Genomic DNA, 17,773 nt, shown 5'->3' with positions numbered 1-17,773 from the left:
GTCAGCGAGCGGCAAGCATGGATTGTTGAAGACCTATTCTAACCCATATCTTCACAGGTGGCAATTCGAGCAGGAAAGGGCAGAGTAATATAGATTTTCGATATGTCTACCACGGTGGCAATGTTTAAAATCTGATTGGAACTCTGTGAGCAGATTTAAGAGACACCATATCTTGGATTAGCCATGACAAGTTACAGAACCGTGGTGTCAAAGGGTATGCTGAACTCACTAATGGACGACGGACAATGCGCCAGGACATTTAAGTCAGGGGAGCCAGAAAGGAATCAAAACAAGACAGGAGAATCATCATCATTCACTTTCTTATTCAATTAATAAAACATTTTTTCTACAATCCTCAAATTAAAATACAGATATTGCACACAAATGTCACATTCATCCTTTTTGTAGAAAATTCGACTTCAACACTTGATCACACACCTCTAACAAATTTGCATTCAATCATGTACATAATGCAAAAAGGCACATAATTACTTTTGCAAATTGAGAGTGTGGGAGTGAATATTGTTTTACTCCTCGGTCTGCAATATTCCAGTCATAGTGTGAGCCAGATAAACCAGTGATTAATAGCATGAGAAGGTGTCACACTGTTGGAATATGATGGCACACTATCACCCAGGTCACACATTTGTCCGCTCAAGCCTTGGTCCTTGGTAGCTACTCCGCAATTTAGAACACTTGACAACAACTAACACAGATGTCCTACACCAGGCAGTGTGGTAACAACATTTGAGCAGACACTTGGATCACGGCAGAACATTCAGGGGTCTGTATTCCTCTCATGCGTCACAGCTTCAGGCTGTACACTGCATCAGTGCATGAGTGAGTTGGGTTTAATGCCGCTTCGAATAGTATTTCAGACCTGAAGTGATGCAGGTCTCAGATGTTGGCCTTTTTGGTGAAACCCACAAGCATTGGTTTGGTACTGACGAATCTAGACACATCATCAGGACGAACCAGGATTCTGACACACCAATTATGCAACTCTCATGAAGGGCAGACTCTGAACCTGTTGTGAGGAAGATAGCATCCTTCATGAGACGAAGATTCATGGTGGTGGGTCCCAAATGTCGACCATTTTGTCCACTGGATCCAGAATTCTGACTGCAATGCTATTTGAATCACACTGGGGGGTTTTGAACTTGTATCACAGAAGACTGTCCTGTGTTTCTCCAATTTTGACAGAACAGAATACAATCCACATTGATGAGTAGCCACAGAAACAGGTAAGGTGAGGTGAAATGGGGTTAAACGTCGCGTCCAAGATTATTGCACTTATATAGCGACCTGCATGTATGTGTGTGTGTTTGTGTGGCTGCTTGTACAAGTCCGGACTGATGCTGAATTATAGTGCTAGGTCACCGAGAAACCATGCTGCAGTTTAACATGAATACCCCACTCAGACACAGTATACTGACTCCGAGCCGACCAGTCCTGTTTTAGCCCCTTAATACCGAGCGGTAACAACAAGTACCATCTTTTAACGTCTTTTGGTATGATGCGGCCGGGAATCGAACCCCGGACTTTCCACTCTCCGGGCGGACACTCTACCACTAGACCACGGAGGCGGTCTAGCCACAGAAACAGAACACAGATCCCCTGTAAGTCACGTGTCAAGACAGAGCCACTCTTCCTTGTTTCCATGACAACACAAGCCAGTAAACCAATGATCTCACTACTCATTCACTGCACATTGCAGGAGATGCTTCACGACTTCCCCTGGTCATATCACAGTCGAGGTGCAGAGGCTATACTTGTCTAGCAACAGCAGCACGAGGAACACCAGGCTCTCAGCTGAAGAAGTAGACTGACTTCAACACACTCCGCAGATCAAATGTACCTGAAAGTTCAGAAATAACAATCAAAGAATTTTATCATGACAGCTGTGCTAGTTGTTAAATTAAAACTACGAACACAATGCCATTTATTAAGTGGTTAAATGTAACAAATGTTAAATTTTTCTCAGGAAAGTACAGATTCTCATACTTTTTTTTTGGGGGGGGGGGGGGGGGGGGGAAATAATCGCCAGAGTGAGGCACCTAATCACCAGCACACAAAGTCAGCGATCTAACCGACTCAGTCATCCATGCTTTCAAAAATGAAAGTACGACAACTGGTAGTCAAGATCACATACTTTGTGTACCCCTCTGACAAGTATATATTGGCAACACTCCCATGGCCGAAAGCTATGAACACACAATGCCATTTTTTTGGGGGGTGGGGGACAACCAGCTGTCAGACTTTCATTTTTGAAAGCATCGATGGCTGAGTGGGTTAGATCGCTGACTTTGTATGCTGGTGATTATAGGTGCCTCACTCTGGTGAATCTCCGGACCCCGGACAGACTCAACCAATAAAAATAAAAAATACAAGAATCTGTACTTAGCTAAGAAAGTATTATCCAAATATAACATTTGTTAAATTTAAAACTACATTATACATGGTACTAAACCAGAGGACTTGATATAAGCACTAGCGTCACTCTTACCTCGTGATGGGACCTCAGCCAAAACCGAGTTAAGGAATGTCTCGGCAATTTCAGGTTCACAATCTGATCCACCATCCCTGGAAGCAAAGGAAGAAACACCCATGAATCTGTAACCCCATCCATTAGTCGAGGAACGTTACATGTCACCAGTCAAACAATTGTACCGTGATGTTCATCATCACTAAACCTCACTACCTGTCTAAAACCTGGATCCTTGTCAGCACTACACCTTCAAAGTACTTAAGTAATCCTCTCCTGGTACTCTCATTGGCTTCTTCATTATAATGTTATCTTAATCCTATCACATCGGCTGCGATATTATACTGTTATTTTTGTACATTAATGCTATCCCATCAGCTTCGTCATTATAATGTTATCTTAATCCTATCCCACCGGCTGTGATATTATACTGTTATTTTTGTACATTAATGCTATCCCATCAGCTTCGTCATTATAATGTTATCTTAATCCTTTCACATCGGCTGTGATATTATACTGTTATTTTTGTACATTAATGCTATCCCATCAGCTTCGTCATTATAATGTAATCTTAATCCTATCACATCGGCTGTGATATTATACTGTTATTTTTGTACATTAATGCTATCCCATCAGCTTCGTCATTATAATGTTATCTTAATCCTATCCCACCGGCTGTGATATTATACTGTTATTTTTGTACATTAATGCTATCCCATCAGCTTCGTCATTATAATGTTATCTTAATCCTATCACATCGGCTGTGATATTATACTGTTATTTTTGTACATTAATGCTATCCCATCAGCTTCGTCATTATAATGTTATCTTAATCCTATCACATCGGCTGTGATATTATACTGTTATCTGAATCCTATCCCACCGGCTGTGATATTATACTGTTATTTTTGTACATTAATGCTATCCAATCAGCTTCGTCATTATAATGTTATCTTAATCCTATCCCACCGGCTGCGATATTATACTGTTATTTTTGTACATTAATGCTATCCCATCAGCTTCGTCATTATAATGTTATCTTAATCCTATCACATCGGCTGTGATATTATACTGTTATCTGAATCCTATCCCACCGGCTGTGATATTATACTGTTATTTTTGTACATTAATGCTATCCCATCAGCTTCGTCATTATAATGTTATCTTAATCCTATCCCACCGGCTGTGATATTATACTGTTATTTTTGTACATTAATGCTATCCCATCAGCTTCGTCATTATAATGTAATCTTAATCCTATCCCATCGGCTGTGATATTATACTGTTATTTTTGTACATTAATGCTATCCCATCAGCTTCGTCATTATAATGTTATCTTAATCCTATCACATCGGCTGTGATATTATACTGTTATTTTTGTACATTAATGCTATCCCATCAGCTTCGTCATTATAATGTTATCTTAATCCTATCCCACCGGCTGTGATATTATACTGTTATTTTTGTACATTAATGCTATCCAATCAGCTTCGTCATTATAATGTTATCTTAATCCTATCCCACCGGCTGCGATATTATACTGTTATTTTTGTACATTAATGCTATCCCATCAGCTTCGTCATTATAATGTTATCTTAATCCTATCACATCGGCTGTGATATTATACTGTTATCTGAATCCTATCCCACCGGCTGTGATATTATACTGTTATTTTTGTACATTAATGCTATCCAATCAGCTTCGTCATTATAATGTTATCTTAATCCTATCCCACCGGCTGTGATATTATACTGTTATTTTTGTACATTAATGCTATCCCATCAGCTTCGTCATTATAATGTAATCTTAATCCTATCACATCGGCTGTGATATTATACTGTTATTTTTGTACATTAATGCTATCCCATCAGCTTCGTCATTATAATGTTATCTTAATCCTATCACATCGGCTGTGATATTATACTGTTATTTTTGTACATTAATGCTATCCCATCAGCTTCGTCATTATAATGTTATCTTAATCCTATCCCACCGGCTGTGATATTATACTGTTATTTTTGTACATTAATGCTATCCCATCAGCTTCGTCATTATAATGTTATCTTAATCCTATCACATCGGCTGTGATATTATACTGTTATTTTTGTACATTAATGCTATCCCATCAGCTTCGTCATTATAATGTTATCTTAATCCTATCACATCGGCTGTGATATTATACTGTTATCTGAATCCTATCCCACCGGGTGTGATATTATACTGTTATTTTTGTACATTAATGCTATCCAATCAGCTTCGTCATTATAATGTTATCTTAATCCTATCCCACCGGCTGCGATATTATACTGTTATTTTTGTACATTAATGCTATCTCATCAGCTTCGTCGTTTTAATGTTATCTTAATCTTATCCCATCGGCTGTGATATTATACTGTTATTTTTGTACATTAATGCTATCCCATCGGCTTCGACATAATATTGTGATTTTTGTACATTAATGCTATCCCATTGGCTTTGTCATTAAATTGTTATCTTTGAACATTAATACTATGTCACTGGCTTTGGCATTCTACATTCATCCCAGCTTGTGTTGTGTAAACATCTTGATTAATATATTTATATACAGTATCCTTTGTACTCACTAGGCATTCACCTAGTGAAGGAGCAAGAAAATAAAAGAAGTTCCTATCCATAAAAAAGTGTCATGTATACATGTAGTCATATATACTTCTAAATGGCTGTCAAAGACTTCATACTGTCAGTTTGTCCAGGTGTCCATCTGGGAACAGGCCTCAAAGTTGCGACTAAATGCAACCTAAATTTCAATTAGTCTACTGTCTTAAATTCATAGGTAGCCAAATGACTGCCTTGAAAAGTATCTTGTGGCAACTAAATTCTATTGCTTCACATAGGTAAACACAACATGTGTGCTGCTCACTGTCCTCACAAATAATTCCTCCTAAAGTCAACAATGAACCGAAATACATAAATATTACCGTATTCGACGTAATAAGCGCCCTGCTCTAATAAGCGCCCACGGCGATATTTGCTAATATATTGGCTAGTGAACAATCTCAATTGGCACCCCTTCCGATTGATTAATGTACACAAGACTTATTTATTTGTGTATAATACGCACTCGTATGTTATATGCACCCTTAATTATGGGCAATTAAATTCTGGAAAAATATATCTGTCGTATATAAACATTTCAGGCTGTAAGCATAAACCACGACATTTACGATCTTTCAACTCAAAATAATGTTCTAATAAGAGCCCCCTATTTCTAATTTTGAGAGCGCCCTGGGCGCTTATCACGTCGAATACGGTAATGTAATTAGTATTTTATTTTAGTTGATAATTTATTGGATAAGCAAGGAAAAAAACCTATGTAATCATGTAACATAAATTGCATCATTGTTTGAGTCACAAATAACAAAACTCAAGTACAGTTCCAAGACTAGTGCTATGCCTTGTATACATATTATAATAGTTATTTGATAAAAGATAATTTCAAATGCTTTTGGCTACCTACAACACTGACTTGACTTCTTGATTTTACCACTGGCTACCTGGAAGACAATACTTGTGGCCATATGGCTACTTAGTAAAAATTTAAACTTTGAGGCCTGGGCGGACGTGTTGCCACAGGTGGTAAAGGTACCGGTACTCACCTGCTGAACATGTGGAGGAGATACTGACACATGTGGTAGGGGTACCGGTACTCACCTGCTGAACATGTGGAGGAGATACTGACACAGGTGGTAAAGGTACCGGTGCTCACCTGCTGAACATCTGGAGGAGATACTGACACAGGTGGTAAAGGTACCGGTACTCACCTGCAGAACATGTGGAGGAGATGCTGACACAGGTGGTAAAGGTACCGGTACTCACCTGCTGAACGTGTGGAGGAGATACTGACACAGATGGTAAAGGTACCGGTACTCACCTGCTGAACATCTGGAGGAGATACTGTCACAGGTGGTAAAGGTATCGGTACTCACCTGCTGAACATCTGGAGGAGATACTGACACAGATCCTCAAGGACAGGCTGTTCATGAAGTGCCACAAACTGCTCTCTGCATATCTGAACAGTCAAGCATCAGTGAATTCATAAAAGTGAGTGAGTGAGTTATATTTAAAGTCACATCGGCAATATTGCAGCCATATCGTGACTATCAAGGCTTTATGATTATAAATACAATTATACTTATATAAAAACCTGCCAACGAGAATTCATAAAAGCCGGGTTGATAAGCACCATAAGCAACTCAACTACATAGCTCAGGCATCACAACATCTTCACAGTAGGAAAATAACTCAAATGTTTGTCTATCTTTGCTGTTTGTTTGTTGTTTAACTCCGGACTCAGCAATATTCCAGCTATATGACGGTCTATCTTTGCTGATAAAAGAATAAAAATATGATAAATCTGACCAATCTTGAAGTGACAGGCTACAGATATAAGTAACAAAATTATGAGTACCATCATAAAAAAACATCTAATGTAATTTGGTTTCCATATAGATCTACACCGGTCTGACAAACCGGTCAGGCAAACCAGTGATTGTTATAGTGAGCCACGTCTCACAACCTCTGTCAGAGTACAAGGACACACAGTCATGTTAGTACAAACATATGGCTTGTTGGGGACCTTTTCTAAACCGGAATCCAAACGGGAACAGATATATTAGAGAGGCATTGTAGCTAATTACGACTCATATCTTGGGCCCCATATCTTCATCGCAGCGCTGTTTATATAGCTACTGTACGATTTCGTAGCGAGCACTGGAACTTACTCGTTCAGCTTTCGATCACCATTTTATTCTCTCTCATTGTCAAACCAAGTATCATATGAAATTTATTTATTACTACATTTAGTATACATAATACAGATCAATATCGATAAATATAATTCTGTAGTATGGTAGCCTACGTGGCAACATATGGAGCTCGAAAACCGAACGAATATGGTTGCTATCAATTCCATTGTATTTTTCATTGGTGCACATTGGCTACACCTATCTCACCTTAAAAATCAACAAACGATGACCAACTCACTGACAATATATGGTGATATTTAACTTTTGACTATCGACTAGCTTATCATCACCAGAGAGGACAATACCGCAAACACCCCGTTATAGCGCGCGACGAGAGACACGTTTCTCTTTTGCTCGTTTTCATTAGAAGGGCGTCGGACATAGATCTAGTTATCGGAAAATGATGAATTGATTCTTTTTTGGAAATATTGAAAGTACACATGATAAGCGCCTTGCTAAAATAAACTTTATAGACAGCACCAACAACCAGATGATCCACATTTAGGTTACTTCAGTCAGTGCTAATTAGGCCTTTTCGGAAACAACAAGTATGTTTCTGTCTCGTCCCGAAAATACAATTTTTCATAACATTGAGCGCTTTAGACTAGGGCTATAACTAGCAGCCTACAGAGAGTCGATCTGAAAATACTTCCATTGTTTTGATTCCCTCTCTTCGCTGTATAAGAGAAATCTACTCAACCTTTCCCATGGCCCGAATGAGCCACATTGTTTCACAAAAATCAAAGTCAGAAGATTAGTACATGTAAACTTTAAACAGTAATGATTTTAGAAATAACAAGGAAGAAATGGCGATAACTGTCAGTGGTCAGTAGGCGATGCATAAGTTAGGCCTTACATTTACTTAAGCATTGACTGTGTATTTGTTTCGGTTCATTGAGGTATGAATCGAAAAACCAATGTGCAAACTTTTGTAAGAATCCGCTACGCGGATTCATACAGTTTGCACATTGGTTTTTCGATTCATACCTCAATGAACCGAAAACAATACACAGTCAATGCTTATAATTAAATTCGACAACATAAAACATGTTTTATCTACAATAGTTTAACCAAAAACAGTTGTATATATCAAAACAGACAAAAATGACGACATTGATAAACATTCCAGGTGTTGGAATACATACTGTGGCGTGCATGAATCAGGTGATTGCTTAATTTATGCACATAAATTGACACGCCTACACTGTCAGTAGCCAATCAACGGAGAGCAGGATCAAAACAATGTTCATTGGACCTGTCAGTTAAGACAAGTGGCGAAAAGAACTGCAACAGTCAGACTGTAACGAACCGGAAGAAATATGTCCGGGAGATTTTTTTTAAGGCGGCTGTTTCAAATTACATGGTCAGTTACCGCCAGATTCAAACATTACTTCCCTGATTACGGTAAAACACAGTTGGAAAAATGCTAGTTAGAAAGGAAACCCGAAGTCATGAAAGTTGAACCGAGACGAGCAGAAACAAAAACAGGCGAGCGAGCCTGCACGTTTGCTGTTTGATTCATTCTCGGCCTTCGGTTTCAAAGGTTTGTTTGGACAATGCATATGCATGAGAGTCGCTAAAAGTCCTGTGCATGACGATACACGTGAGCAGAAAGGGATCCCTCGGCTGTAATATTGGGATTCCCCGACATTCCGAAGTAATAAAAGTAGTGCGCCTCGGTGGGCGTGGCTTAATTTTTTACATTCATTCGGAAATGAATGCAATAACACGTGACCAATTCAGCTAATCAGAATACAGGAATTTCAATGAACACAACGAAAATTTAATTATTAGTCTGTGAATACGAATATAACACCGATGCAATTATGTTCTCTAACACAAAGCTGACCACACTTAAACAGCCAGTTTACGTGAAAAAATACATGCAAAGATCAATATAACCCAACCATCAAAACGTAAGATATTGACAAGGAACAGCATTAATTAGTATTCCCAAATGTCTTCAGTTCGTTCCTTGTCAACAGAAATTTCATGTCGTCATGTTGACTTGAGGGTTTGCACAAATTAAACATTCATCCTTGGCAGGTGCGTTGAGCCCAAATACCCCCAGGGGAGGAGGGGACTGAAGTTAGCTGCGGGAAAAACGAAAAACAAGCCAGCACCAGGTTCGTTGTTCAAAGGGTGAGTGAGTGAGTGAGTTGGGTTTAACACCCTTTTAACAGTATTCCAGTTATATTGCGGCGTGTCAGCTTGATGTGGGAGGAAAGCCCGAAGTGATACAGGTCTCAGACGTTTACCACCTCTGTGAAACCCACGAGCAGGGGTGTGGTGCTGACAAACCTAGAAACATAATCGGGGCGAGCCTGGATTCGAACCCACAATCATAGGTTTCTGGCGTGCCCAAGTGACGCAACTGCATAGCAAATCGCGGCGCCTTAGACGACTGGGCCTCCCGTGCCCCCGGTGATTAGAAAGAGAAATGCATTATGTGAGACAGAATAAGTTCAAAAATTCATATATTTTAGCAAGTTTTTTTATTTGGGTTTGGTTTGTTGTAAGAGGCGACCAACAGTGTCTGGTGGTCAGGCATGCTGCCTTGATTGGTGAACTTTATCGATCCCAAGCACGTGGATCGATGCTCATGATGTCAGTCATTGGATTGTCTGGTCCAGACTCGATTACTTACAGACCACCGTCATATAGCTTGAATATTGCTGAGTGTGGTGTTAAACAAGAAACAAACAACAAACAAATTATTTCTCGCATTGTGATACCATGTTTATCGGTTTGGTTTATCGCATTAATAACACTATCCATCATTTGATAAATATTATCAAAAAGCTATCATAAAAACTTTCAACAAAAATACTCTTTACTTTATTTTTGTCCGAAAAATATCTAAATGGATGTCTTGCCTGAAAATATATATGTATACCTGATCAGGTGAGCTGAACACAGTGGGGTCTTAAATGCCTTCATAACTGAAATACTGTTGACTTTACTTATCTTTAGTGACACCTGTCGGTAAATGTCATGTTCGTGACATGACGCACTCAACACCATTGTCAACTGAAGAATTTAGTCAATAACATGGCGACAGAGTCTCGTTCATCAAACTTAAAATGTCATATATAAACATTTATGTCAGGATCAATAGGTACAGAGAAAAGGGTGCAACACTATCAACATGCAAATTCTTAAATGACTTTAAATAAATTTAAGTTTAGTAAGAACCTGTCACACCATAAATCTATTCAATGATAAATCCTTTAAGCGTTTTATCCTTTAAGCGAGCCTGACTACGGGATACCGTTAGTTGCCTCTTACCACAAGCACAGTCAGCTTTTACGGCAAGCTGGGGTTGCTAAAGACCTATTCTACCCGGGATCTTCATGGGTCCTGTACAATTAGCAGCTCTACAGCTCATTTTACCGAGGTAACTAGATTGATAAATCAAGTTCCGTCACAGCAGACAATCCTGATGGTGAAATGTATCAGTAATCGGCATTAGGCTTTCCAGTCACTTGGAAATGCTCATTAAACATTCTTAAAGTTTGATCTGTATGACGCAACCGGCTGTACATGTTGAAATTGCACCAAAGATAATTTACCCAATCCATGATAAGTTCAACAGAGAAGATGAAGGGTAAGCATTAAACAATGATAGGTTTAACAGAAGATAAATGAGTATGCAACGCTCCCACACCAAATTTCACAACACAGTTATTCTTCGACATAACACTCCTCGATGTACCAAATTTGACGATACAGTAATTCCTCGAATAACGCAACTTGATGTGCAACTCGCCCAGATGCAATGCGGAGTAACCCTTGGCTCCCAAAATTTCATAAAGAATTTCCCTAAACATCTGTTAATGTAAGTAAATAAACTGATGAGATTTAATTCCCAGTCGCATGTTTCTGTATTTGTAAAACAATTACATTTGTGACACATTGTACCTGGCTGCATGTGATCGTAACCATTCTGTATTTTGCTCCGGTTGTGAAACATATAATGTGTACAGATCTGGCATTATACTCACATAAAATATAATCACACCAACAAGAAACTGTAGCTGCATTGTTCGATTTAATACTCATCTCAGCTTGTTGTGATTGTGATGAGTAAGGTAACCATGAAATGTCTTTTGAACTTCAAGTCGACCAAGTGTAATGCAATAACAACAGAAACAATGGCTCCTGGTATGTAATCCGGAGTGGAGTAACCGTGAGAAGCCTAAAAATACCCATTGAAACTTCATTGTTTACATAGCATAATTACAAGGGGTATATAATAAATCTTAATTTGTAGTCTTTGCCCGCAGTTGCAGTTTGTACTCCAAGCGAGCAACACCTCCCAAGCCAGCACAGAGCATTGCCTGATAGCCAGCCAAGGAGAAATCCATCATCGGTAATTATCACGTTATCCTTTCAGCCTTATTCACATACTCTTAAAATCACTCTCATCGTTTGTTTGTTTGTTGTTTAACGCCGAACCTAGCAATATTCCAGCTATAGGACAGCGGTCTGTAAATAATCGAGTCTTGGCCAAGCGAGCAACACTTCCCAAGCCAGCACAGAGCATTGCCTGATAGCCAGCCAAGGAAACTCCATCATCGGTAATTATCACGTTATCCTTTCATCCTTATTCACATACATCACTCTCACCGAATTAATCACAAAACCCCTAAATCCTTAAAACCAACAACAACACTCAACTCTTATAAATAACCAACACCTTATCCTCCCCCATCTCCCTAACACAGCTCGCACTCATTTCTACTCGCTACCCACGCCCACCACTCAAACACACCCTTTGACCCAACTCCTAAAAACAAAAAAACACCTAATCCCCCCTTCTCCTTAACACAACGCACGCTCTTTCCTACTCACCACCCACGCCCACCACTCACATACCTCCACTCCTTCGACTAAATATCTCCTAATCCCCGCTTTCCACTTGTCTCACCTAATCCCAGCCTTCCAGCAACAAAATAAATCTTTAATAATTAATCCATTTCACAAACCCTCCTACTAAAACCAACAACAAATAACCACCGCAACCTCCTCCGCCTCCTAAACACAACTCACCAAGTAAAAACAACAAACCAACTCACCTCCCCAAAACACCACTCCCACTCCACCACCACTCACCACAACACACGCTCTCCAACTCTCCAAACAACATGACTGACATCCGCAACGCCACACTCGCAGACATGCCAGCTCCTAACTCACCCACGCCTGCGGAAGCGCACAACACTTCCGGGAGGTCACTCGAAAACATCGTCCCGACCGAGTATGGCGAAAACACGACACACACCACCCCCACCAAACCAGCTAACTCGCCACCTCAAAACACCAAAAAACGCAAACTCGACACATCCACTCCACCTCCATCGCCCACACCCTCCCCGGCCGCCTTCCTCACGACCTTCGCCCTCTACTTCTTCTCAGCAGGCTCAGGCACCACTCTCTCACTAGAACTTTCGGCAGATAAAATAGGACTTTGGTTTAAAAGAGAAAAAATAAATTACAACAATATTAAAAAAGCCAACAAAGGATACCAGATAATCTTCCCTAACCGAGAATCTTACAACGCAGCAAATAAAATAACTCAAATATTCCACGTCACAGTAATCAAACAAACACCTAATTGGCAACAATATACACGAGGCGTAATTAGGGTTAACCCAAGGGAAACAACTGAGGACTTACAATTATACTCTCTAGAAGCTAACATAAACCAAGACCAAAACCCTCAACCCCTAATCACCAGCACGCGTAGAATAACCTCAACTAGAAACGGAAAAACGGTCCCAACCTCCATTGTCATAATCAACTTCAAAAAGACCGCTAAATTCCCTGAAGCCCCCAAACACATATCCTTCGGAGCCCACACCAACTTAGAAGTCAAACCCTATATAAAGCAGGTTAAGCAATGTACAAAGTGCCTCAAATACAACCACACTGCCTCCCAATGCACATACCGTAAAACTAAATGTAAAAAATGCGCACAAACAGACTGCCCAGGCACATGCACACCCTGGTGCATCCACTGCAAATCCACCCAACACACTTCACTCTCAAACCAATGCCCATACAGACACACACTCACCCAGCAGGCCAACAAACACATAAACATAGACACGGCTAAAATCCAAACACGAAAATTTGCTACACCTGCATCTAAACCACTCCTCCCTACACCACACCCAAACACCATCCCACAAACAAACACCACACCCATAACCGACAGCTCTGTCTGGGGCCCCTACCGAGAAACCGCACCCACCTCACACATACAAGCAGCCACTCAACCAACCACGAACCCTCCCACATCTCACATAGCCAAAACATCAACCCCCGCATGCAAAACAAACCTCAAAATGACCACCACAACACGACCCTCATCCAAGCACCCTACAGCCAATATGGTAACAACGCTCTCCCACAAGCAAGCACAACAACAAAACACAAACACTATGAAATCATCAGCTACACCCATCCCACAAACACCTTCACAATCCTCCACATCACATGCCTCCCCCATGGAAACTCAATCAGCTAAACCTAATCTAACCGATGACGAAGATTTCTCCACTACTGAGGAAACAATAGACACTACTCCAACTAAAACAAACCAAACTCCCGAACCAGCCAACACCCAAAACCTAAACAACCTCACCTTACTCCTAGCATACATGCATAGTCAAAACTCACCAAAAGCTAGCATGAAATCCTTCTACAAAGTAGCTTTCAATCTAAAATTAACCGATCTTCCCTTCTTCCTCTTTAACCTCCATCTAAAAGAACTCACCGAATAAAATAAAAAATAAAAAATAAATCACCAATCACCCGAACCCAATATTCGAAGGACTAAATATTTTTCAGTGGAACGCCAACGGACTCACCTCCCACGGCCATGAACTAAAAACTAAATTTAAACTAAATAAAGGCCCTCACATTGCTTGTATACAGGAAACCAAATTCTCAAAAAAATCCAAATTCACACTACCTAACTACAACTCAGTTAGAACTGACAGAGCTAAACCGAAAACAAGAAGAGCCGCAGGAGGACTAATCATATTTATCAGGGAAGATATAAATTACGAAGAAATAAAAATAGACACGCCAAACCTAGAAGCCAACGGCATTAAAATCACATTAAATAACCGAAACATAAACATCATAAATATTTACCACTGGGCGGAACAAAAAGTCCAACCTGAGGATCTAAACAAACTACTCCAAATAAGCGATAAATCTACTATATTCCTAGGAGACTTTAACGCTCACCATCCTACATGGAGCATAGATGATAAAATAGATAATCATGGCAAATTAATCTCCGAATGGATAGAAACAAACGACCTAGTACTCCTTAATAGCAACCAACCCACGAGGTACGATAAGATAAACCAAAAAATGTCGGCTATCGACCTAACCATATGCACCGCAGATCTAGCCCAAAGTACTCAATGGGAAGTGCACGACGTCCCGCTAGGTAGTGACCACTTCCCCATAAACATAACCATAGGAAATACAAACGTACCAATCCAAACAGAAAACCAAGAACCAAAATTCCATTACAATAAAGCTAACTGGGACCAATTCCAAGATATCTGCAACGAAGCTAACCTAAACGAAATAGATAATAATGATCCAGAAACCTATTGTAAAAACCTAACAGACTATATAATAAACGCAGCCAAAACCTCCATCCCCTTCAAAACATCTAAGACAGGCAAACCGACGGTACCATGGTGGAATGAGGAAATAGAACAGACTAGACGAAAACGTAAATCAGCCTTCAATAAAGCAAAACGCGACTACAAATATTTAAACATAGCCCACGAACTAAACCACCAGGTTCAAAAACTAGTCCAAATAGCCAAAAGTAGAGACTGGAAAAAATTCTGCGAAGGTATAAATAACCGTACAGATGCCAGAACGGTCTGGCGCAAAATCCACGCCATCAGAGGCTTAAAACGACATAAAAAAACCCCTAACATTGACAGCTCAACCAACCCCGCCCAAAAAGCAAATAATCTCGCCAACCACTTTTCGGCCGTTAGCAGTAACACCAACTTCAGTAAAAAATTCCAAGATAAACTTAAAACAGAAAACAAACCCACAAAAGAACCAAACAATAACAATCTAGAAATAAATCAACCCTACACAATGGAGGAGCTCCTCTACGTAATCCAAAACAGGAAAAAGGGCACAGCCCCAGGATTAGACCTAACTTCTTACCAAATAATTAAAAAACTCCCCCTAAAACTACTCCAGGCACTACTCAAACTATACAATCTCATCTACCTAAACGGACAGGTTCCTACTCCCTGGAAACAGGCCCTAGTCATACCAATCCCTAAACCTAATAAACCAGCTAATCAAGCTAACTCATATAGACCAATATCCCTAACTTCAAACTTATGTAAAGTAATGGAATCAATGGCTAAAAATAGATTACAACATTACTTAACCCAAAATAACATCATAAACCCAGATCAAAGCGGTTTCACTCCTGGCCGCTCAACCCTAGATAACCTCACCCGACTAGAACAAGATATTAAGACAGGACAGCTAAATAAACAATATACCACAGGCATCTTCTTAGACTTCTCTAAAGCTTTCGACATGGTATGGCACGATGGGCTAATACAAAAACTTAAAAAAATAGGACTCAAAGGTCAGATAATAAACTACATCCAGGACTTCCTAAACAATCGTAAAATAACCGTGGGTATAGACCAAACTCTATCGGACCAATGTCCCCTAGAAAATGGTACTCCACAGGGCAGTATCCTCAGCCCCACCCTCTTCAATATAATGATAAACGATCTATTCGAGGGCCTATCTCCTAAAGTAAACACATCAAAATTCGCGGATGATGGAGCCATCTGGATCCGCACTAAAAGCATGAACATGGTCCAAAATTTACTCCAAAAATCTCTTAATAAAATACAACAGTGGGCTGACAAATGGGGCTTCTCCCTTAACTCAGAAAAAACAACAGGAATAGTATTCAAACATAAAAACATGAAACCCGCCTCCCCAATCCTCCAGCTAAACAATCAAACAATCAAATTTCAAAAACAAACCAAATTCTTAGGACTTATTTTCGATGAACATCTCACCTGGGATGCTCACATCCAAAACCTAACAACTAAATGCAGTAAAGACCTAAACACCCTAAGATGCCTAACTGGTTCTAACTGGGGAGCATCCAAAGATACCCTCCTCTCTCTCTACATATCACTAATTAGATCAAAACTAGACTACGGCTGCGCCATATACAACACCCTAAACAACTCTCTATCTAAAAAACTTGACTCAATACAATATCAGGCTCTCAAACTAATTACACGCACCCAACATGGCACCTCCTACACCTCACTTCAGGCCTTAACAGGAGAAATGCCACTAAGTCTACGCAGGGAACAGCTAAGCTTAAATTTCTGGGCCGCGTCCCAATCAAACCCTCTCATCCAAAACTTAATAAACCAAAACATCAGCCCCAAAAACCAAGCTCTAGCTCGTAAACACCCCTTACTTACCCCAATATCCCAAAGAATAACAAACTACCTAAATGAACACCAAATTAAAAATCTTAAACAAAACTGCAAACAATCAAATATCTTCACCCCTAAACTTAAAATACCCAAAATAGACACAACACTAGCTAGCCAAATAAATAAACAAACCGACCCAAACATAGCTAAAACTACCACACTAGCATACATACACGAAAATTGGCCAAATTGGTGTCACATTTACACGGACGGATCCTCAGATCCGACCTCCAAACACACAGGTTTCGGAGTCCATACCACACAACCAACTAAAACCACACAATCCTTCCGACTCCCTAACAACCAATCAATATTCACGGCAGAACTAATGGGCATGGCCTCAGCCCTCCATAATCAAGAATCCAAAAACCACAAAAAAATCCTAATACTTACCGACTCCCTAAGTGGACTGCAAGCCCTCCAAAACAAAAATACCAAAAACCGACCTAAATTAATAAATCGAATACTTAAAAGCTCCAACGACCTAACTAAGGCAGGCAAACAAATAACCTTCTTGTGGATACCCGCCCACGTAGGAATATACGGTAATGAAAACGCCGATAAAGCAGCTAAACTATCCCTCAAAATCCCAGAAATAAGCTTAAACTTACCCATCTCAAAATCAGAAATTAAAAGTGTAAACAAGCAAAAAATCACCAAAAAATGGCATAACCTATATCTAAACTCAAATAGCCAAATCAAAAAAGTGCTCAGCAAACCACTAACCAAACCAAAAATTCTCCATCCATCCAAAAAAATCGACAGAGTAATCACTAAACTCCAAACAGGACACACCAACCTAAATAACCACCTAAAAAAAATTAAAAAACACACTACAGGTAACTGCCCACACTGCAAACAACCAGAAACCCCAGAACACGCACTCATCCACTGCACACACTACCTAACACATCGAACCGCATTACAAACCACCCTCAATCTAAACAAGGCTCTAACTCTAGAAG

General features: G+C 39.9%; 1 long non-coding RNA gene across 1 annotated transcript; it reads right to left on the bottom strand.

Annotated features, from left to right (window-relative positions):
• Nucleotides 1-306: 306 nt before the first annotated feature.
• On the bottom strand, nt 307-6,560 carry LOC124123556. The gene is made up of 3 exons (XR_007220454.1): nt 6,451-6,560; nt 2,507-2,583; nt 307-1,858 (listed from the first exon to the last, which is right to left on the bottom strand). It is a non-coding gene; the product is annotated as an uncharacterized LOC124123556 (long non-coding RNA).
• Nucleotides 6,561-17,773: the final 11,213 nt, after the last annotated feature.

The sequence above is a fragment of the Haliotis rufescens genome, unplaced genomic scaffold, assembly GCF_023055435.1.
Source record: "Haliotis rufescens isolate VD_foot unplaced genomic scaffold, xgHalRufe1.0.p SCAF_13, whole genome shotgun sequence".
Classification (NCBI taxonomy): Eukaryota; Metazoa; Mollusca; class Gastropoda; order Lepetellida; family Haliotidae; genus Haliotis; species Haliotis rufescens.
This window is presented reverse-complemented; position numbering and strand designations above follow the sequence as displayed.